The sequence below is a fragment of the Mus caroli genome, unplaced genomic scaffold (assembly GCF_978045245.1).
Source record: "Mus caroli unplaced genomic scaffold, Mus_caroli_1 scaffold_3, whole genome shotgun sequence".
NCBI classification, from domain to species: Eukaryota; Metazoa; Chordata; class Mammalia; order Rodentia; family Muridae; genus Mus; species Mus caroli.
The window spans coordinates 151854534-151879159 of record NW_028227258.1 but is presented as its reverse complement, the minus strand read 5'-3'; the positions used below and the strand labels follow the sequence as shown (position 1 = coordinate 151879159).

Here is a 24626-nt window from a genome sequence, read left to right as displayed (position 1 = left end):
CCATAAGGCCTAACAATCACTCATGGATATTGCTTGAGAGAAATGAAGACTTAGATTCACACAGAACATGAATGCCCAGGGCAGCTCTTTATAAGATCAAACAGGAAGTACTCCAGATGTCCTTTATGGGATGGTGGCACAAACTGCGGCATACCCTTATCATAGTAATAAACAAATGAACCTCAGAAGTCAGAGAAACTATGCTGCACGAGGGAAATGTTACACACATAGCCAGGCACGGTGGTGCACACCTATAACCCCACAGTTCAGGAGGTCGTGGTAAAGGGAGACAAGTTCAATGCCAACTTAGGAAACTTAGTGAGGTCCTGTTTCAAAATACAGAATTAAAAGGAGCTGAGGTCTAATCTGATGGTCGAGCATTTGCACAACATGCACAAATTTCATAAGAATTCATAAAGATGGCAGCTGTGACTCATGCTTGCAGGCCAACATCAAAAGCTAGCTAGACCAGTTCCTCCTCCCCCACAGTCACCCTAAAACAGACCCCTTTTCCCTTTCAAGAGAAACACCTAAGGACAGCTGAGCTCATTCAGGATCTTGTGTCAGCAGCCACACAGCAGTGAGACTTAGCTTTGCAGAGTGACTGACAGTAATCTAACAGAGACAGCAACATTGAGAATGGAAAGCAGGGTCCATCTCCAGCAGCATCTATCCCCTGAAAAGAGTACTCCAGATTATATGCCCAGCGTACATTTAAGGCTGCTGTTAGAAGACCATGTCAAGGATGCTCAAGTAAATAAAAATAGAAATAAGTCTTTAATAATGCCATAGCCAGATATGGTAGCACAGCATATAACCTCCTCTCATCCCAGCACTCAGGAGACAAAGGATGAGGTTCAAGTCAGTCTTTGCCACACAGCAAGTTTAGGGCCAACATGGCTACATGAGACCTGTCTCACTCCAACCCTCAATGTAGCAAGCTACATAAAATGGACCTGAGTGTGTGTGTGTGTGTGTGTGTGTGTGTGTGCACGCGTGTTGCACAGTTTCCATCAACACCAATTTCATGCTTGTTACTCTTAAGATGCTGATCCTAAGTAAAGAACTCTATTTTCCTCCCTGAAAATGTCCAACTTTGCATGTGTTATGGGCCAAAAAGCATACATTATAGGCTAGAACTGAGTCCCCAGTAAGAGACCAGGAGAATGCATTGGTGTTTCTAATAGGCTGAGATCTACAGTGTGGTTTGAATATGAACTATTGTCTGTAGGCTCATGTGTCTGAATGCTTGGTCCACACATGGAGGTGATGTTTGGGAAAACCATGAATTTCTGGGAGGTGGAGCCTTGCTAGAAGAGGTGAGAGTGGTTGGGCTCTGAAGTACAGCCAGGCCTGACTACTGGTCTCTGTACTCGAGGAATGCAGATGCAACCTGATCAACTCCTGCCACCATGCCTCCCTACCTTGCTGGCATGTCTTTTCATCCCTGATGCACTCCATCCTTATAGAACTGTAAGCCAAAAGCCCTTTCCCCCTTTATATTCTTTGTCAGATCACTTCATCACAGCAACAGAAATAAATACAAATTTCTACAAGCCAAGAAATACGAGTACAACTGTATAGTGTGCACTTTTTTATAGACTTTTATAGTTTTGCATAACGTAGCAACAAACAAAAGCACCCTGATTTGAATTAGGCAAGTGCCAGGCTTCGACTTCTGTTTTGGTTGCTCAAGCACTACTGTTAGCTTGCCTTCTTTGCTGTAAGATGGGTCACAGAGTAGTGGCTAGCAAATAAGTGATCTCCCTGTGAAGTCACTGCTCTGGAAGCCCAGGACAGACGGAGCAAGACTGGAAGATGAGCGAAATCCCTTATTATTATTAGCTCCTTTATTCTTACCAGGACCTTGGAGTGTGCTACAAATACTGCTTCTATAATAAGAAAAAGTTACATAAAGCCCAGATGATTTTAGCAGTGCTGCAGAACAGCCTTAAATAAGGAGAGGACTGTGGGGAGGGAGGCACTGAGGAAACCGCTGGAGTTAAGAATAAATGCTGAGGAAGGAAAGCACTGGGAAAAGCAGGACTTGGTAATAAATGGCAATCAGTGCACGAGGACACGCTGCCCCTCCCACCCTTGCTCCTAAACACTGTGAGGATCCTCTCCATGCAAGGACATCTGCTGGGCAGGAACCAGTCAGTATCAACAGCATGAGGGAGTGGCCTGGGAGTCACCAGGAAAGGTGTCATAGGTGTCAGACATGACTGCACACACAACAAGTTTAGGGCCAAAGGGAAAAAGTTATCCTAAAAGATATCAACGGGAAAATCTATAAGACATGGCATGAGACATGGAAAGGGGACACATAGCTGAACATAAATGAGTATAATTCAGGTTATACGAACTAGTAGGGAACAAACCAGCTAAGTCCAAGCTTTCATAATTAATAAAATGTCTCCGTGTCATTACTTAGGCAGCTGGTGGGTAAAGGAAGTCCAGCAATATAAAACATTTTAAAGGACTTTATTAAATTCACAAGTGTAAATTTTCTAAACGTTTTATGAATTTTTGTGGCTATCATACAACATTTTTATCATATTCACCCTCAGCTCCTCCCCCCCGACATCCTTACCCACCCGACCTGACGTTTACTCTTTTCTTCCCCAACCCAGGTCAGATCTAGTTTGTATCATCCATTTACTCTCAGGAGTAGGGCCTGGGTTGGGGAAGAAAAAGAGTAAATGGTGAAATGCGGTTGACATGCGAAGGATTATACCATTAAAGAAAGACCCTCCCTCTCCCAGAGGCAACCAAATGCCAAGAGTTCCTCAGCTAGGGGTGGGACAGAGGCCCAGCCACTGTTTGCTGGACCCAAGTTGTGTGTATGCTGTCAATCACTGTGGGTGTGTACGCACATCTGCTGTCTATCCAGAGCACTGTTTCCTGGTGTGTCGTCACCCAGCACTACTGCGCTTACAATCTCTCTTCCCTCCTCTAAATATCCCTAAGACTTGAGAGAAGGGTATGAGTTCTCTGCAAGCTGACCAGTGTCAGGCCTCTGGGTTAACTGCTATCTACTGCATGAAGCAGCCTTGATGAGCACTGAAAAATGTACTCATCTTTGGGTATAGCAGTTAAGTCATCAGGAGTTATTTTAATACTTTGTACATTTAGCAAAACACTCCTGCACCATCCCTCAGGGCCTGTGCTGTAGCTAGCCATGCTCTAACTAGTTCTTGGTCTCTAGCAGTGCCAGATATAAGTTCCATCTTGTGGTGTTGGCTGTACCTCCAGTAATAAAGTGGTTAGTTACTGCTCACAATGGTCAAGCCATATTGCACCTGTGGATGTATCTGGCCAGGTCAGTCATCACTGTAGCTTTTAGGGTTCATGGTTGGGTGAGACTGAGACTGGTAACATTTGTCCCCCAGGGTAATATGCACAGCACATCAAACACAGTGAAAGCTCGGCAGCAGGGAAGAACCTTCCAGGTCAGTACCTGCTCGATTTCTTCATATTTATGACGAAGTGTGCTCTGTCTTCACTAATAGATGCTTACTGTCAATTCTGGAGGGTATCCAGGAACCATGGTAACAGTCTGTAATGTTGGTAGGGGTGAGTGGGAAGGGGTGGAGTGGGGTCTATTAAAACCCAGTGTCAACCATTCAAAAAGAGGGAACCCATTCCTGGCACTGTTACAGTAGAACTCCACTTAAACTTTCTATACGTGCGTATTTTAAGAAGCTTCTACCATGGTGGGTTTCCATAGGTTGTATTTTTTTTTTAGGAAGTTGTTAGTATCAATTGTCAATGTTAACAGTTTTTGCTACTTCCTTAGGATTTTCTGTGCATATGCCATAAGCAAACAAAGTTTTCTTCTTCTCCAATCTTTATGCTTTTTCTTTTCTTCCTTCTTATCAATCACAACGGCTCAAGACCTCCACGACAATGTTAGCTGAATGGGTTAGATAAGACATCTTTAAGTTACTCTTGACATTTACTGAATGGTGTTTTGTCACATGTATTATGGCAGCTACAGGTTTCTAATACATGCTTCAGCTTAGAGAACTTCTACCATTTGCCAAGTATTTTGTATAGCATGAATGAATGCTTATACTCCCTTTCAATCTGCTAATATTGTAAATTTCACTGACTGACTTTTAAATATTTAACCAACTTTACACTCCTAAAGGAGAAAAAAAAATGAAGCCAGTCATAAAATAGCGCAATGTTTTACACAGCTTGATTTTACTCACTGCTATCTTTAGTGTTTTTATCTGTGGATATGAAAGTCTATAATATTCCTTATTTCTAATAACACTGTGTAATTTTAGTGGAAGACTCATATATTTAGGAAGGAAATCTTATTCTTTTTGATAAAGACTTTTGTAAGACTGGTATTATTTCTTTCATGTATTCTTATGTGTTACACTCTGAAAAATATATTTTCCAGTGGTTTTAAAGCTATACAAACATCCCAAGGTATGTGTGTACAAAGACAGCCAGGCACCATAATCTAGGTCTAGATCCACCACTGTGTGGTATGTCTTAGTTAGGGTCTCACTGCTGTGAACAGACACCGTGACTAAAGCAACTCTTACAAAGGACAACATTTAATTGAGGGTGGCTCACAGTTTCAGAGGTTCAGTCCAGTGTCATGTCAGGAAGCAAGGCAGCATGCAGACAGACATGGTGCTGGGGGAGCCGAGAGTTCTACATCTCCATCCTAAGGAAACCAGGATGAGACTGTCTCCTGCATGCAGCCTGCAGGGCCTCTTCTGAACTGGGTGGAGCCTAAGCACTAGAGACCTCAAAGCCCACCTACACTTCCTCCAACAAGGCCACACCTTCGAATAGTGCCACTCCCTTTGGCCAAGCATTCCAACACAGGAATCTCTGACAGCCAAACCTATTCAAACCACCACCCGATGTGCGATTATTTGATAGACTTCACTAGTGAAGCCAGCAAGCCATGAGAAAAGAATCTCAAGCCTGCAATCCCACCAGCAGTGGAGGAGTGTTCCTCTTTCTCCACATCCTTGCCAGCATCTGCTGTCACCTGAATTTTTGATCTTAGCCATTCTGACTGGTGTGAGATGGAATCTCAAGAGTTGTTTTGATTTGCACTTCCCTGATGATTAAGGATGTTGAACATTTTTTCAGGTGCTTCTCAGCCATTCGGTATTCCTCAGTTGAGAATTCTTTGTTTAGCTCTGAACCCCATTTTTTACTGGGGTTATTTGAATTGTACAACCACTCTGGAAGTCAGTCTGGAGGTTCCTCAGAAAATTGGACAAAATACTACAGGAAGATCCAGCAATCTCCTAGGCATATACCCAGAAGAAGTTCCAACTGATAATATGAACACATGCTCCACTATGTTCATAGCAGTCTTATTTATAATAGCCAGAAGCTGGAAGAACCCAGATGTCCCTCAACAGAAGAATGGATACAGAAAATGTGGTACATTTACACAATGGAGGACTACTCAGCTATTAAAAACAATGGATTTATGAAATTCTTGGACAAATGGATGTATCTGGAGGATATCATCTTTAGTGAGGTAACCCAATCACAAAAGAAGTCATTAGATATGCACTCACTGATAAGTGGATATTAGCCCAGAAACATAGAACACCCAAGATACAATTTGCAAAACGTAAGAAAATCAAGAAGAGGGAAGACCAACGGGTGGATACTTCATTCCTCCTTAGAATAGGGAACAAAATACCCATGAAAGGAGTTACAAAGACAAAGTTTGGAGCTAAGACAAAAGGATGGACCATCCAGAGACTACCCCACCTGGGGATCCAGCCCATAATCAGCCACCAAACCCAGACACTATCGCATATGGCAGAAAGATTTTGCTGAAGGGACCCTGATATAGCTGTCTCGTATGAGGCTATGCCAGTGCCTGGCAAATACAGAAGTGGATGCTCACAGTCATCTATAAGATGGAACACAGGGCCCCCAATGGAGAAGCTAGAGAAAGCACCTAAGGAGTTAAAGGGGTCTGCAACTCTATAGGTGGAACAACAATATGAACTAACCAGTATCCCCCCAGAGCTCATGTCTCTAGCTGCATATGTATCAGAAGATGGCCTAGTCGGTCATCACTGGGAAAAGAGGCCCCTTGGTCTTGCAAACTTTATATGCCCCAGTACAGGGGAATGCCAGGGCCAAGAAGCGGGAGTGGGTGGGTAGAGGAGCAGGGCAGAGGGAGGGTATAGGGAACTTTCGGGATAGCATTTGAAATGTATATAAAGAAAATATCTAATAAAAATAAATTAAAAAAGAAAAGAAAAGAATCTCAACTATAAATTCTGTTTCTCTAAGCTATGGTTAATTATGTAAATATCTTGTTACCTCATACAGTGTATTCTCTTAATTTTATGTTCCTCAAAAGAACTAGCCCACACATTTTAAACTTATTAGTAGATTGATCAATTGATCAGATCAGAGCCCACATGATCCAATCATTACCCCTCTCAGCTGACAACCAATGCTGTAACACATAGCCTTCTGGGGCATTTCAAATCCGAACAAAAACAGGTCAGTTTATAAATATGAAAATAAGTGGGTTTATTTTTAAGCCGTTCAGTTTTGGTTTCTATGACAAAACATTTTATGAACATTAGATTAATTTCATAGTGCTTTCTGAATATTCTCTATTTTCTTAATTTTTGGCTAAAAGAACTCTCTTAGCATTGTTGTCCCTGCCCCACCCCGATTTTCTGAAATTAAATCTCTGCTCACAGGTTTAAGATTCTTGGAAAGTGGCCCTCATAAGGAAGCTCTTGGTGGTTTTGCTTTTAAATGATGGGTTGGGTCATGTATACAGTCTCAACCCCTGTGCTCAGGCAATCCCTGTGGCACTCGCAGGCCCCTGACAAGCACCAGCCACCACCCTGGGCTTTTTCTTTTTCTTTTTGTTTCCTATGGTAACATAAAAAGACAAATCTTGAAAGCAAACTGATAGACTCCAAACAGTGTGCAGAGGGGAATCTGTCATGAGCAGATCCAGGTCTTTGCCTCTTATGTCTCTACCCAGAATTCTGCAGGTAGCAGGAGGATGGGTGCTGGGGTCACAGCTGCAGCTGTACGGCCTGGAGGGTTCGCTCCCATGCCATCCTGGCCCATTATGACCTTGTGTTTCCTATATTACACCAACAGCAACAGGTGCATAAAAATGATGTTGGTTCTGTATTTTTCTTAGCATATTTTTTTTTATTTCTCAGTACATTAATCTGAAATGACTCTTGTATTACGCTCTTAGCTACATAAGCAGTCTAAGAAATGAGTCACCAGCCACTCCACATCTATAAAACAGGAACATATTTACCACAGACAGTGACTTTGACTTCACCTCTCTTGGCTAGAAGAGTGAAAATCAGTTTAAAGAAGAAAGTGACAAGCAGGTTAAAGTAGTGACAAGGAGCCAACGGGGTGGCTCAGTGGCTAACAATGCAGGCAGCCAATCATAACAGCCCAAGTTCAATCCCCAAAACCCAAATGGTGAAAGAGAGACTTGGCTCTTGGAGGCTGTCCTCTGACCTTCACTTGCAAGCCTTTCAATAGCCTACACTCACCAATCAATCAATCAATGTTTTTAAAAGATGATGGTAAGGATTCCTTGCTAAGCAGTTCAATTGTGGGACACTGTCACACTAAGTCTAGCATATACACATACATGCATATAAACTTGTTCATATAAAAATCTCAAGGAACCATGGGTAAAGCAAGTGTCTAAGAATGAAATTTTCTTTTTGGCGTGGGGGGGGGGTGGTGAGACAGGGTTTCTCTGTGTAGCCTTGGCTGTCCTGGAACTCACTCTGAAGACCAGGCTGGCCTCGAACTCAGAAATCCACCTGCCTCTGCCTCACAAGTGCTGGGATTAAAGGCATGCGCCACCACGCCCGGCTCAGAATGAAATTTTCTTATGCCAATGCTGCTTAGGACTTTCTTTTTGCAAGCAAAACCTAATTTTAAGTTTCATGTGGCTTAAAATGTAAATGACAATTTCCTTGCGATGCCAGGCCCCTTTCTGGGTGGCTAGTAAAGAGGGTTTTATGGCGACTCTGTTTGATCAGTGCACACATGCCTTGTTGACCACATCCAAATGCTGAAATAGGACAAGCATTACCAAATGCACTCATGGCTGCATACTGATCCCATTGTTCAGTCCTCCCCAGACCTTGCCTTTCATACTGCAGTTTTGGGATTTGCCTAACCTGAGCCTTTTACATCACAAAGGGATGTGGTGACCATTATGCAGTCAAGTTGGTGTCAGTGTACCATAGTGACAGTGCTCTTTTTCATGTTTTAGGGCATTTGCTTTGGTTTTACAAACCTCTTCTTGTACTGAACTAAAGAGCATTTTAAAAGATGTGTTTATTTTTATTGTGTATAGGAATGTTTTGCCCACATGTAACTCTGCACTAGCTCCCCCGAGTCAGAGCTACACACAGTTGTGAGCCACTTCGTGGACGCTGAGGCTCCTCTGCCAGAGCAGCCAGTGCTCCCTCCAGTGCTCCTCAGCCACTACGCCTTTTCTCCAGCCCCAATTAAAAAAAAAAAAATGTCAGGAAATCCTATGTATGGCAAAGCCCCTGAAATAAGGCTGGTGCATTCTTCACCAGTGAAGGACTGTTCCCACCCGCCACAAAGCTCCTGCCTCACCTTTAGCCAGAACAGCAACAAGGTGCACATATATATATGTAACTCCTGCATAGATATGTAAGTTCTTCTGTAAAACCCTACAGGAAGTTAGAATTCTCTTCTCTTGTTCCCAATCCATTGCCCTCTGGGGAAAGTCAATTCTTGACTGTCTCCATGGCATTAGTCTGTAAGATCTACACAGACCTGCTCTGTGGGGTTACTCCAAATCCTCCAGGATGGAAAATGAAGAGCGAACGGATCGGTCGTCCACGCGGAAACCTGATCCACACAGAAGAAATTCATGTCCCCATGGCCACAAGATTATCCAACAAGCCAGGCAGGCATCATGGTGCTTACAAGCCATCCCAGCACTCTGGTGACTAAGGCAGGCAGTGAGGGTTTGAGGCCAGCCTAAAGCTAGCCAGTAATATCAGAAGTAATGCAGCTTTGATGTAAGTCACCTCTACAGTTACCACTCAACACCAAAACTTGGCCTGGAATTTACAAGGAAGAGCTGAGAAGAAAAACGGGGACCCTTCTCTCAGGTCCTCGACGCTCACCCCCTTGAGTCACGGTGAACGTAACTCTTGAGCACACTTACTGAACAGTTTGCTTTGTTACCCAGGCTTCTTTCCCCTTGGTCCCTAAAGCTTTCTAACACCCTAACTCTCCTCCTCGCTCCATCTTTCTCCGGAAGAAATCACAATGAACAAATAAAGACTTAGTGGCACTGAAAACAAAAGGAATCACTAGAGAGTGGCTACAGGGAACCCTGCGTGTGACTGCTGATGGGTACTGGCTTCTGTGCAGTGAGTGACACGCTTCAGAGCTGCAACCTCGGATTCAGAGGCCAGCACTATATCCTCATGACAGCTGAGGGCTGAGGACATGGCTCAGTTGGTACAGGTCTAACTGTTGAGTTTAAGAACCTGAGTTTGATCTATCCCTAGCATCCACGTAAACAGTGAGTCAAGGTGGCATTCATCAATTCCAATGCTGGAAAGACAGGAGGATCCAAGGACTCAAGGCCAGCTTGCCTAACCTAACCTGCGGGTCCCAGGTCCCAGTGAGCGACTTTATCTCAAAAAAATGTAAGGGCTGGACGAACAGCTCAGCAGTCAAAATGCTTACTGCTAGGCCAGGCAGGGTTATGTGATGCCTTTAATACCAGCACATGGGAGGCAGAGACAGGTGGATCTCTGGGAGTGCCAGGGCAGATGTCTCAAAACAACAAGAAGCACTGCTGCTTTACAGGACTTAAGTCCCCGGTACTCCCACTCCAGAGGACCCACTGTTCTCTTAAGTCCCTGGTACTCCCACTCCAGAGGACCCACAGTTCTCTTAGGTCCCCGGTATTCCCATTCCAGAGGACCCACTGTCCCCTTCATAGGTACCAGCATGAAAGTGAGTTACATAGCCATGTATGTGTCCATGTAATTAAAACAGAAGTTATCTTTGTGTGGGAGAGATGGCTCAGAAGTAGAAGACTTGCTTCTACTGCAGAGGACTCAAATACAGTTACCAACACCTATGCTGGACAACTCTAGGTGAGTCTGGTGCCCTCTTCAGGCCTCCTCAGGAACGTGCAAACACAGTTTTAAAATTAGGTCCTGTTTAAAAAAAAAAAAAAAAAAAAAAAAAAAACATGTGGAAGGCTGGATTGCACTTGGGTTTTCTAGCAGAACTGCAGGTGCTCTCATTCAGTGAGCAACCACCTCACTTCTCCAGCCCCTCACTTTTGGCACAGTGGGGTCTCTTTACCAGGACCTGGTACTCACAGGTCAGCCAAAGCCGGCTGAGCGCCAGCCTCGGGATGTGCCTGTCTCTGATTCCCAGCACTGCACATAAGCACCAGCAGCTCTGCGGATGGATCAGTCGTCACACCTACATGACAAGCACCTTACCAACACATCTGTCCCCGTGCCCCTGACAGGGACACGCACTATATGGAAAACAAGACTGCTTTCTTTTCTAATAGATACAATCCACATTGTCTTTTAAGTTTTAAGACTGTCATTCACATTTTTTATTAGTTTTCTAATATTTTGTTAGATTTTCTCTGACTTGGAAGAACATTAATCTACTAATTGAAAAACCTATCCAAAACATGCATTTGAAGAACATGTTCTTAATTACACTTTGGATCTCGACCCAAATTAATAGAACACAGGCAACTGAGTGTTCAGGAAGTGACTCGGAGCTGCCTTGCACAGCACCTGCTACATGACGCCTGACAACTTACGAACAAGGCAGCTCACATTGTTTTAATCTGTAAGTCGATCCAAAACAGTCTCCCCTCTCCTTAAATTTCCATTGTTGCTTAGGTACCGATTCCAATTATTTTTTAAATCTGTTGGTCCCAACTGTTTTCTGAAATGTTTGACAAATATCTGTGTCATTTGATATGAAATTACCTCATACGTATTTCTTTCCACAGAAGCTGCCATTTCTCTTGTTTTCCACATTCATAAAACAAGAAAAATGTTATCAAGCTCTGCATTTATCAAAAGGGTCAACTGAGGCTAGCCACGAGGAGCAGTAACTATTGAGTATCAGAGAACGGACAGGGCCTCCAGGAGTCTGTACCCACGGTGCTCAGCGCTCAGTGCTGACCGAGTGGTGCCAATCGGTATGTCAGTGAGCAGAAGTCCCTTCATTTATGCTGCCCTGAAATTCAATCATTTTCTTTGGTGATATGAACACAAACTAATAATTATACCTTCCTAGATATAAATGGCTGTGGCTTTGCTCTCTCCGTATTTTAGACCCCATTACAACTGTACTTCTCAAACCTCCCTGTCTCAAATCCTAGATCCATCTTTGAACCCATCTGGCCAAGAAAGTTATGAGGAGGGAGGTTTATAGTTATAAAGTCAAAAAGTACCAGATGAAGAAATTCCCTTAGAAACTGTACTGCCTAGTTTTGTGTCAACTTGACACAGCTGGAGTTATCACAGAGAAAGGAGCTTCAGTTGGGGAAATGCCTCCATGAGATCCAACTGTAAGGCATTTTCTCAATTAGTGATCAAGGGGGAAAGGCCCCTTGTGGGTGGGACCATCCCTGGGCTGGTAGTCTTGGTTCTATAAGAGACCAGACTGAGCAAGCCAGGGGAAGCAAGCCAGTAAAGAACATCCCTCCATGGCCTCTGCATCAGCTCCTGCTTCCTGACCTGCTTGAGTTCCAGTCCTGACTTCCTTGGTGAACAGCAGTATGGTAGTGCAAGCTGAATAAACCCTTTCCTCCCCACTTGCTTCTTGGTCCTGATGTCTGTGCAGGAATAGAAACCCTGACTGAGACAGGAACTCTCTACTGAATCAGCTGTCAGGCCCACTAAGAACAAACGATTTCTTTGTGCTTGTAAAGTATGTGTGAGGGGGGATCTTAATATATTTGGTAAGGCTAGTCTCCAGCTCCTGGGCTCAAGTGAGCCTCCTCCCTCAGTCTTCCTGAGTAGGTAGGTATACAGATGTGTGCCACCATGCCTGATCACAATTTATTTTCCTAAGAACACAGTTTTAGCAGGTTGCAGGAGTACATCCCTTAAATCCCACCATTCAGGAGGCACAGGCAGGCGGCTCTCTCTGAGTTTCTAGCTAGCTAGGGCTATATATGAGACCGAGACCTTGCCTCCAAATAATGATGATGATGATTGTTTTCATTCTGTTTTTGAAACGGACCAGAGAAAGAATTCATTAGTTAGAAGCACACACTGCTCTTGCAGAGGACTTGAGTTCAGTTTCCAAAACCCATGTCAGGATACTTACAAATACTGGTGACTCCAGTTTCAGGGGATCTGACATCCTTTTGCGGCCTTTGCAGGTACTGTCATTCACGTGGTACACACCACACACACAATTGCAGGCTGTGGTGGTTCATGTCTTTAATCTCAGCACTGGGGAGGCAGAGGCAGACAGATGTCTGTGAGTTGAAAGCCAAGTGTGGTCTACACAGTGAGTTCCAGGACTGCCAGGTTTCTATAGTGAGAGCTCGTCTCACAGCAACAAACTTTAAGTTTAGTGTATCATGAAGCATGAGTGCTGGGTGACGAGACGTACACCATGGCAAATGTGTGGAGGTCAGAGAACAATTTCTGGAAGTCATTCTCCCCTTCCAGTTTGTTTTACAGCAGGGTCTCTCTTGCGTCTGCCACTGCACTGTGTGTACCCCAGGTTAGCTGCTCAGTGATTTTTCTGTGTCTACCTTGTCATAGAGAGCTGGATCACAGATGCACACCAGCACACTGGCTTTTGTTTTTAATGTGGGCTCTGGGAGTTAGACTCTGACCATCAGACTTAACACAAGCATCCGTTTTTACCTGCTGAGCCATCTCCCTGGCCCAGGTTTTTAGCTCTTTATCTAAAGCCAATAAGCGCTTGTTTCTGGCTTTCAATTGAAAAGGGAAATTATAAATCAGTTATTTCCCAAAACCCATTCAAAGGAAAAGTGCTCTGGGAATGGAGAAGGAACAAGCAGTCTAAAGAAAATGTGTAATATAAAAGTGACCCACCCACCCTGTGTGTACCTCAGAACTGAAAAGGGCCCTGTCCATGTGCAGCCTCTCCTTTACAGGCACATTGGTGTTTTCATATCAGTTTTCAATTACCCTTCTAATTCACTATTATTTTTGAAGTATTTTGTAACTGGAAAAAAAATCTACTGTTTTTTACTAGATTTTCTAGAAATGATTCACTCAGAGTCCTTTCTTCCCTGCGAGCAGCTCCCACACAAGAGAAAGAAAGAGACAGGACCAGCAAACTTTAGGCTAATTTGCCCTGTCTTCTCCATGAACACAGAATTTTACCTTTACCAAGCCCAAGACACCAACACAGAAACCTAGGAAGGGCAAGCCCACAGTCCAGAGACTCTCAGCCATGACAACTAGAAGAGAAAGTGACATTGCTGATGTCTATAGAAGGCTGCAAGAACACACAGTGATAGAGGGGATCCCCACCCTGCTGGATTGCTGGGTAGCTGCAGTACAAGACCTAGACTTTGGGGCTGGAAAAATAGCTCAATGGTTAAGAGCACCGACTGTTCTTCCAAAGGTCCTGAGTTCAAATCCCAGCAACCACATGGTGGCTCACAAGCATCTGTAATGAGATCTGACGCCCTCTTCTGGTCTGTCTGAAGCTACAGTGAACTTACATATAATAATAAATCTTTGGACGGGAGCGAGCAGGGCCTGAGTGAGTGAAAGTCCTGAGTTCAATTCCCAGCAACCACATAGTGGCTCACAACCACCTGTACAGCTACAGTGTACTCATATACATAATAAATAAATCTTTTTTTTTTTAAAGAGCTATACATTTAGACAGACAAGAGGTCCATAGATAAATGGCTGGCTGCTTTCTGGGCTGGGAGGGAAAGTCAAGCTCACTGCCACACCCTGCTCAGATGGGTAAGTAGCTTAAACACCTTGAGGAGCGCAGTACACAGAGGAGTAGGACTTGGGACTCTAAAAGCAGCTTGCAAATTGATCCTTTGCAATACCATGAAAGAAATAACACTTCCATTCACACCCACTTTGGGGAGGTCTCATGAGCCACATTCCATAACAACGTTAACATTGCCCCAAATGTTCAACATAACACTGAAGCACAGAGCAGTATTGTCACTGGGCAAGGTCACACCCCAGCATGTAGCAAAGGCAAGACTTGAAGCCAGAGTCTGTCCTGCACTGTGTCCAGATTTACAGAGAAAGAACAGACAGTGAGGTCCAGAGACTCTCAGCCATAACAACTAGAAGAGGAAGTGACATCACTAGCTGTCTACAAAAGGCTACAACAACACACAGTGGGGGTACTACAGGGTGTGCTGCATGGCCTCAAGCCTGCTCCTGAGGGTCTAAGAAAAGGATAATGAAGGTGCCACTGATGCACACTTACCCTAACTGCAAGATTTAGCAGATAAAATGTTACCATATACAATCTGTAAAAAAAAGGAAGGAAGGAAGGAAGGAAGGAAGGAAGGAAGGAAGGAAGGAGAGAGAGAGAGAGAGAGAGAGAGAGAGAGAAGGGGAGGGGAGGGGAGGGGAGGGGAGGGGAGGGGAGGGGAGGGGAGGGGAGGGGAGGGGAGGGGAGGAAGGAAGGGTGAATAAGCTTAAAATGCTGTCACATCTGGCATCCGCATAATTTTGATTGGCTACTCAGTCTCCTAAAATGGAGGCAGTGCTGTCCTTGAACAAAAGGGAAGCAGGAATGTCCCAGAGAGTCTCCTGTTAAAGCACATGGAACCAAGTCCTCACAGGGCAAGCACAGAAGGCCCCTTCTTCACACTCATGGACTCAGGTCTGCTGGACCTACATGGCAGTACAAGTGTGTAACCTCAGGGCTGAGGAGATAGACAGGATCTCTAGGGCTCACAAGCCAGTCAGTTTAGCTGACTCAATGTTTAATAACATACATAGTTTCAAAAAAGAAAGTGCTGGGATTGGAGCTAGGTAGCACAGGCTGCTGCTCTTGAAGAGAACCAGCCTGGGTTTGTTTCCCAGGACCCAGAAGGCAGCTCACAATGGTTTGTCACTCCAGTCCTGGAGGGGATCTAAGACCCCTGTATGTGGTACACAGACATACATGCACTCCCCCAAAAAAACATACACAATTAAAAAAAAAAAACCACAATAAGTAAGTTCGTTTTTAAAAGTTAATTGATTTAATAATGAATAATATACTTAACCTGACCATTAGCCTCCATACACAGAACACACATGCATGTGCACATACATGAATATGCACACACACACAAACACATCTTCTACGATCAAATTCTAACATGGTTTTCCAAAACATTACCTTCGGTGAAGTGGAAAACTGAATCATTCTAATTGTACTACCCCACACTGGAAGTTCTATTCTGTTCCTTCTTGCCCACTAAAGAGCAACTGAGGCTACTTGCCAGATTCAGTCCAGGAATTACCTCCTGGCCAGACCGTATAATTTTCTTTACAGAAATTGTTTGGTTGCCATTGTTTTAAGGTATATATCAAAATTACATGCCAAGTTATGACTCAGTAAGTTGGCTTGGAAGAACTAGTCATGATCTTATTAGAAAGAAAAAGAGGAAAAAAAAAAAAAGAAAAAGAGCAGAAGGCTTCACGCCTCCCTGAACGTCATCTGGTTGGCATCTGGTCGGCGCATTGCACTGCAGGCACCCTGGGAGCAGAGGTGGCCAATGCACTGTTCTTTCCATGTGTACACCAAGCACCTCCTAACTAGAGAGCGAGCACAGCCATCAACAGCAGAGACACAGCAATCATCCTTACTGACAACCAGATTTGGCTAAGCCAAAAGGCTGTTGTGAGAGGTTTCAAGTACTGTGAAATTCTTCAGAAAGCCGGACAGAAACCATGTCTCAAGAAGAGGCTGTAAGAGGCAGCTGAAGATCCGAATTAGGCAAACAGTACTGCGTCACTGGGTCAAGACTGTCCCATACAGAGTTGAAGTTCTATGTTCCAAGAGCAGCAGGGCAGGGAGGGCGGGCATTCCTCTGCCCTCGTGACCTCCAGAGCCCAGGGCGCATGCTCATGTGACTGAGCTGGGCAAAAGTTCAGGCATGTGCAGTGGCTGTGCTTGCTCACTCCCCATTAAAAGGTGAGTGGGTTCGGGAGATCCTGGGTTGTGTTGCTTCCCCTTTGTTGTTAATACTTGAGCTGTGGGCCATTCTCTGCAACCACGGTCAAGTGTTAACAAAGGAGAGGAGACCTGAGTTCATGGCTAGTTACTACTTACTGGAAACACACTGCACCCACATACCCATGCATACACTGTACAAAGTCACAGTGCACTTGCTGTTTGTCATCATTCTCCTAAGGGGACAAGGACAGGCCCAGGCAGGATTCACAGAGAAAGAACTCCTCCTTTCATACCAATGGAGAACCAGGCGGCCCCGCCTGCAGCAGCACAGGAGACGGAGCTTTTCAAAGTCTGATGTTGTTAGATACTTTGGAAAACTGACATTTCTAGCCACAATCCCAACAGAGTGGTGTGAACCTCATTCCTGGGCATAAGGAACAATCCCAGGAGGGTAATGGGCAGGGCAGGGCAGCCCGAGGGGCTGCAGCAGAAGCCAGAGTTGGACAGCTATTTCTTCTTGCAAGATCTGTATCCTCCACAGACAAGGCAGGGAGTTAGATTACTAGATAATCTCCATGTCCTTCCAACCCCAGCCATCTACAAGTCTCTGAATGACAACTTTGTGTAGTATCTTTAGCACACACTTTCTGCATGAGCCAACACAATTTGCAAAGTATGCAGTTGCTAGAAAATGAAAAGGTAGTAGGGTGGGACACAGGATCCCTGCCAAAGGCCCCTTGCATCACCTGATAGTCAAGAGATAAGCCACACGATGTGCTAACCACCCCTGGAGAGCTGGCGCACAGTCACACACCACAGCCAGTCAACACTACGGCCACTGAGAACAGTAATGCTGATACACATTACCGCATTTGAAAGCGGGTCTCTCCCCAGTTATTCAATACAGAAAGTCTTGGTGGACTTGCAGCAATCTTGTGTGTCCAGGTTCCTCTGGAATGTATTAAATCAGTGAACTGTCAATCTTTCTAGGTCGCTAGGTTCTGCTTGGTTAAACTTCTACATAGCATTAAAAAGAAAGCACCCCCCTGGGCCTTGTTACCTAAGCTCCCAGCTGTTCTGTCTTTGCCAAAGATGGAGATATTAGTAAACCCTTCTCTGTTTGGCACTGCCCTTTTGCTGTTTGTTAGTAAAACACTAGTTGAAGACTTGCTCACTGTGTCACTTGGTATTTTTTCAGACTCTCTCAGGAGCACTGCTAGGGTTCCATATATGCAAGGGCATCTGACCAATGGGAAATTGAAAACACTGTGTAATACATACAAAGTTTCTCTTCTTTCAACTTAGGACTAAACTGGGGGAGGGGCACTAAAGCACTAGAGGACTACAACACAGTAGCGCCAGTTTCTCTGCCTTCTCAACTATCTGGCACAAAATATCCTTGTAGTTTCCAGGTGCACATTAGGAGGTTTCAGACTGGAACAGCCAAGTGAACGGGAAGCTTGGGCTGGACGTAAATCCACACACCTTTACCAGCAATGCAGTCAGCAGCAGGACCCCTACCTGCACTGAGCTGCACATATACCCTGACTTCTGATTGGAAAAAATGGGCTAGGTCTCCCTCTCTTTAGCAAGTCCTTGGTAATTCCCCTTTTGGGCTTAGTTTCCAGTCAAACATACCCTAATATATGTACGGACATTCTGGGCAGGGGGGCAGAATGGTTGCAAATACAGGAGCAGGCAGGCTTTGCACCCTTAGCCCAGGCTTGGGGGTGGGGGTGGGGGGTTGGTTGGTTTTTTGGTTGGTTGGTTGGTTGCTTTTGGGTTTTGGTTTGTTTGTTTGGTTTGTTTTGTTTTGAGATAGGGTTTCTCTGTGTAGCCCTGGCTGTAGACCAGGCTGGCCTTGAACTCAGAAATCTGCCTATCTCTGCCTCCCACTACTGGGATTAAAGACGTGAGCCACCACTGCCCGGCTATAGCCCAGGCTTTTAATCACACCTGTTCCCTGTGGTCTGGCTGGACCTTCTATATCTAGGTTCTTAGCATCATATTTAAATAACTGGAAAAAATGCACATAAGTAGTAAAGTAGCAAGAAGTCTTACTTCATTTATTTAAAAAGTATTATGGTGTGTAGTGGTGGTGCTGGTGTGTGTGTGTTTGTGTGCACGTGCACACGCATAGGTACACGTGTTACTGTGCGTACCTGTGGAAGTCAGAGATGAGCTTTGGGGTATTGGTCCTCTTCACTTGTGTGGTAGGTTTCTTGTCTGTGTCATGCTGTGTACTCTGGGCCAGCTGGCCTTTGGCTTATAGGAGACTCTTTGCCTTCTGTCAAGTAATAAGCATGTCACATCCACCTTGTTTGTTTTTAAAGCCCTGATCCCGTATCACACTCGGGCCTTTGGGCTCTCACGCACTGGGCCCTCTCACTCTCCCAGGGTGTTTTACCTCCGAGAATGTACAGAGAAGCCCACTACGAGGAGTCAGGAGCTCTTGCAGCTACAGTGGCCAAGAGAGCAGTTATTGTCTGGGGCTTCCTTTCATGGCTTCTAGGTTGCTAAGGGGAGTAGTGCAGTGATTTTCTGCTTTGATTGACAGGCTTGAGATACTGTTTCTTTAGTGTGTATATCCTTTCCCACAATGCATCTGCTTTTAATCATCATAAGGTGATGATTAAAAAATAGGGGATTCCCCCCCCCGAAAAGTTAACTTGGGGGATATAGTTTGCCTTGCTGTACATGTAGTCCGACTGGTTCAAACTGGACTGGGCCCCTGCCCAGAATGTCCGTACATATACTAGGGTATGTTTGACTGGAAACTAAGCCCAAAAGGGGAATTACCAAGGACTTGCTAAAGAGAGGGAGACCTAGCCCATTTTTTCCAATCAGAAGTCAGGGTATATATGCAGCTCAGTGCAGGTAGGGGTCCTGCTGCTGACTGCATTGCTGGTAAAGGTGTGTGGATTTACTTGCAGCCTAAGGACTCGGGGTTCCCAAGCTTCCCGTTCACTTGGCTGGTAGGATAGTGCCTAAGCTGATATCCTCCTCAGATGGAGATGGGGCCCCCACTAATTCAAGCCTTACATTCTCAGAAAGTCCTCCTTCAGATGAAATAGTTAGAACTCCTGTTTCAAATGAATGCAGTGAACACTCAATGTTGGAATCCAATTGTCATGGCTTTATAGATTCAACCTGTTTCCTCCACAACTTTTTCACTATTCCTCCCCAACCCTCTCCCGCCCTTATTATTCTGGGTCTCCTGGTCCCTCCTGGCAGCCAGAGTCCAGACAGCACCAGCAAGAACTAGTCCCTCTCCTTTCCACGCAGAAATCCAACCCTGCTTAATCCTGCTCTCCCTTCCCCACAGGCAGCTCAGCAGGGACACAGGCCAGAACTCCAGTCCCTGGTCTGCCGCTGAATGATCTGTTTGTCCTAAAAGCTGTTTGTCCCTTCTATAAAACTAAGGGCAACATCTGACATACATGTCACAGTTAGCTATGGGGGCCATGAAAAGGTTAAAAACAAGTGTGCACCTTGCAATTGCACTGGCCATGGCAATCAGTCCATGTGTACTAGCTAGGATTCCTTTTATGATTATCATTCTGTGCAGGAGGCAAGAGCAAGAAGCCGGGAAACCACATACCCAAGCAGGCTTCTTGCTCTATAAACACAGAACCACAAACCCCAGATGGGCTCTCTATGGTGTGGCAACTCCACTTTGTCTCCCTAGCACACTGGATCTCCTGCTCTCTCATACATCAATCACTTCACACCTGTGGGCAGGTCTTCAACTTGCTTGCAAACTGCCATCATCCACTCCTGGTCTTCTGCTGCACGGGAGAAGAGAGGATATTGGGCATGCACTATGTCACCTGACATCATACGTACAGAAAATGACCCTCAGCTGGCCTCCCTTTCCCCATCTTCTCTACCTTAGCCAATTCACTGGAAAGAGTTCAAAGGGCAGCCCTCTTCCACCCGGGCTGCAGTCACGACGGGCGGGACCTTCCGTCTGCGGCAACCCCTTCTTCTCCCTGTTCCTTACGTACTTCCCAGGCTACCCAGGAATACCCAGTGATCCTCATACCCTCACACACGTCCACCCTTGTACAATTGCTGCCTTTCAGACTGGGTGGAACATATAATCTTGTTTCTGAACAAGACAGTATGGCTAAGGCATTGGAGTTCATTTCTGCCCATGGAAGATTGCCCTACGCAACTGGTAGCCCCAAGATTCTCCTTGTTTGTTTGATAAAGCAAAGAGGACACGCTGAGGAGACCCAGTGAACAACTGTAGGAGGTAGGGGCTGGAAAAATGAACTCCAGGAGTGATGGAGCACTCATGAGATATAGTCAGCAAAAAGCTGGGGTCCTTGGTCTTCCATATTCAGGGAAACTGAATTCTGCCCATTCATTCTGAACCTAGAGGAGAGTTCTTTCTCGGCCAAACTCCAGATGAGAAATTAATCCATCTAACCCTTGGCTTTGTGAGTCTCAGCAATAGACAAAAGCTCAGGCTAAAACCGTACTCTTAATTCATAGAAGACTTTGCTGTCTCTCCGAGGGGTGATCTGTTACAAAGTAATAGAAAACTAAACTAACTAACAGCTATGACCTCTTTTGGAAAAGGCCTCATATGGTGGTTACTATTCCAAAGCTCATTTCATCTCCTCTGGAAAAGACAAAATAGACCCTTCTTCTTGTTCCTTGAACAAAACTTAGCAAAAAGAGCTGTAATGGAAAACCTAACAACCTCACCTTCACATCACTGTTCAGTCCACTTAACTAACTACACAAACTTCTATCAATAATAATAGGAGTGGGGTGGGTGGAGAAATGGCTCAGTGGTTAAGAGCACTGGCTGCTCTTTCAGAAGTCCTGGTTTAATTCCCAGAAGCCACAGTTGGCTCACAACCACCTGTAACACCAGGCATCTGGGGCTGACACCTTCTGGCCTCCATGGCATTGCACACACGGTGCACACATATGCATGCAAGCAAAGCACCCATACACTTAAAATAGGAATGAATGTTAAAAAGACCAGCACTAAGTCCCCTGCTGTCCAGCACACATGGATGTCTCTCTACTAAATGAACAGCCCAGTACTTGTCCTGCTCATTATTCCTCAATTGCTGGAGTTATTTCTTCTCTCGGTTTCTGAACTTTACAATCTGTACATATTTGATGCTGCTTCAACTATCTCCACCAGCTTCTCCTAGAACCCACTGTGCCGCAGAGCCTAGTACTGCATGACCTCTGACCTCAGCATGCTAGTGATTTTCAAGTTCCCCCTTTCTGATCCACACCCCAAGCCTGCCAGCCCAGTCAACTCATTCCTAGTGTGTTCAAACAGAGCACTTAGCTTGGCCATCTCCCCAACCTCAGCAAATGGCACATCAGGTCATCCTCTGTGCCAGTAGCTCCTCTGAATCTCTCTCTCTCTTCCCTTGAGTCATCCAGCATCTTGGACCCTGTCCTAAGTCTTGCCTGCTGAGCACCTCTCCCACCCCTGAGAACTGTGCCTACTACAGTCCCCTCTCCTTTCTCAGCTCCCGCTGCTGGCCTCTGTTCTCCCCCGCGGTATAAGCTTTCAAAAATACCAAGCACCAGGCAGGCTTTCCTGATGAAAACCTCCCAAAGACTCTATCTTTAAGGGCTACCTTTACGGGGTTTCCTTTACTGGCCCAGGCCTGACTCTGATCCTGTGCTGGAAGATCAAATGTCCCTCCCAAGAAGCCTTCTCTTTTCTTTCTAGAAACTAAAATAGCACTATTTCCCTCCTGCTGTTACCCTAGGCCTGCCAGGCAGTCCTGTCTTTTCTTTTTCCCATCCCCCACTCCTTTACTCCCAGCACCTCAGCATGATTAGTTCAAGCACCAAATCCACTTGATTTACATCTGTAAGACAGATGCTATGGACAGAAGAAGCAGGCTGATTCAAACGGACTTGGTTGTCATCTCCACCCCTGGCTGCCCTCCACACTCAGACACTCTCACGGCAAATACACCCATAGCACATGTCCCACACACCAGCTCCATGACAATTTCTGTGACAGCTCCAACATCAGACAAACACAGGAAAACGCAGGAAAGAAGAAACAGAATTCTTGGAGGTATTTTCCTGCAGGTCATAGATAGGACCAGCTGAGATGTTCCAGAAAGTGGGGACACTTGTCATGCAAACATGGCAACCTGAGTTTGAACTCTGGAAAGCAGAAAGGTGCGTGCGTGTACAACAGGCGCTAATTAAAGTTCTCCTTTGACTTCCCTAAGTGTTCCATGGCTCCAGCGTGCGTGCTCGCTCGCTCGCTCGCTCTCTCGCGCTCTCTCTCTCTCTCTCTCTCTCTCTCTCTCACACACACACACACACACACACACACACACACAGACACAGTGATTTTAGTATTTTTTTAAAGAAAGGATATCTGCTCACTGATAATCTGGGGGACTCTTCCCATGAGTCAGAAGAGCCTCAGTTCTGTCACTTGCTAAGAGGGGACAAAGGAGGGAGACCTGCTGAACCAGCCACTACCGCCTGCCCTTCACTCTCTGTGCTTTAAACAACTCTGGTGTGGTCACTGGATCCACTCAGTAAGGCAGGCCCCTGTGTCATGCTTATTTTATCCATTTGTCAGCTGCTGTGACGCAGTGAATTATGTGTAAGAATTCCAAAGTCACGGCCTACTGTGTTCTAGATTAGCACCTGGCACAAAGTAATTGCTCAATAAGTATCTGTCGAACACATGACATATAGAAATGTAAATTTGTTATGTTCCATTAAAAAAAAAAAAAAAAGCTCTTGGGCCGGGCGGTGGTGGCGCACGCCTTTAATCCCAGTACTCGGGAGGCAGAGGCAGGCGGATTTCTGAGTTCGAGGCCAGCCTGGTCTACAAAGTGAGTTCCAGGACAGCCAGGGCTATACAGAGAAACCCTGTCTCGAAAAACCAAAAAAAAAAAAAAAAAAAAAAAAAAAAAAAAAAGCTCTTGGGATGCAGTATCAGGATATCTCTAAGGTGATGAAAAAAAAGAAGATAAATTATACCACAGTATATTCAGCGTGTAACTTCTAAGAAGTTGTATGCAATGTACTATAAAAGTTGTGAGCAAAGCAATGTGTTAGAAATTTGAAAAAATTTAAATTTATTTGGAGATGTGAAAAATCTCTTCTAATGCTAACAATCACACCCTAGATATTCCTAGTTTAAAGAACAGATTTCTTTCCTACACTGGGCCTACTTGGATCACAGGGCATAACATATTAATCTTTCTGTCTCAACTTGTATAATCACCCCAGACACATTTTGAGTGTGTATGAACAACACTGCTCAGGGGGCACTCTGTCTTATTCAGTGTCACTGATGCTATGGAACTTAATTCAAATCCGGCTATATCCTGTTGCCACACAAAGCGGGCTTTTCAGCAGGCAGCAGTAATGAGTGTGGGCACAGTCCAGATTCCAACAAGCAGCTGTCAAAAACAATCACCTAAATGACCATTTGCTCAAGTCTCACACCGAGAGCCAGTCATACTTCAGGGTGGTCTAGGAAAGAAACATTCCCACATCTACTGCAGGGCAACGCTAACTGCTGTTTAACTTTTCTTGGTAAATATAATTACAAGCTTCCAGACACTTGAGAGCAGGCACGGAGATATTAAACAAAAGCAACAACATCACCACCTCTATCAAGTTCACTTGTTTATATATACTTTCTTCTGAACACTCCAAGAATTTCTGGTTATCCTGCTATCTTAAGAAACACTGCACCTTTAATCCCAGCACTCAGGAGGCAGAGGCAGGCGGATTTCTGAGTTCGAGGCCAGCCTGGTCTACAGAGTGAGTTCCAGGACAGCCAGGGCTACACAGAGAAACCCTGTCTCGAAAAAAACAAAAAAAGAAAAAAGAAAAGAAAACAGAAACACTGGCGAGAAAGCAAGCACTCTCCATTACTTGCCACTCGCTGCCCTCAAAACTTCTTAGCAACATACACGGTGCAGGAACCTCAACGCAGTTTGTTTTGTCCAATAGCGTGCTTAGAAGCTCAGCCAGACAGTTGTGTAATAATAAACCCTTTATCTTCTGAAGATACAAAAAACGGAAAGATCGCTCGTAGTGGTAGCGCGGATGAGGACCTGGTGAAAAATTTCAGCTGAAAGTCACATTCATTTTAAATGCCACCCTCTCCCTCCCCCCAACACAAACACCTTTCCCGTCTTCCTCTTTTGTAATCTTAAGGGGGTGCAGGGTAAGTGCTTAGGATGTCCAGTTTAAGGAGGGCGAGGAGAAACACGGAGATGGGGGGGAGGGGCAAAAAGCTCGCGGAAACCAAGGTCTTGGTTGTTGCTGCACAGGCTCCCAACTCCTTCACAAGTGCCTGTGATGGAACCGACCAACAACAGTTCTCAGGTGAAAGGAGGTGTTGCAGGTTGCTGGCCAGTTTCCAGAAGCTTGAACAAGGGAAGGAAGACTCCTGCCCTCCT

The 24626-nt window shown here is 45.1% G+C and overlaps 1 protein-coding gene across 3 annotated transcripts in view; it reads right to left on the bottom strand.

The window, feature by feature from the left end:
* The window catches only part of Znf704 (zinc finger protein 704), a 184165-nt gene that overhangs the window by 144750 nt on the left and 14789 nt on the right, over positions 1-24626 (bottom strand). The window lies entirely within an intron of this gene.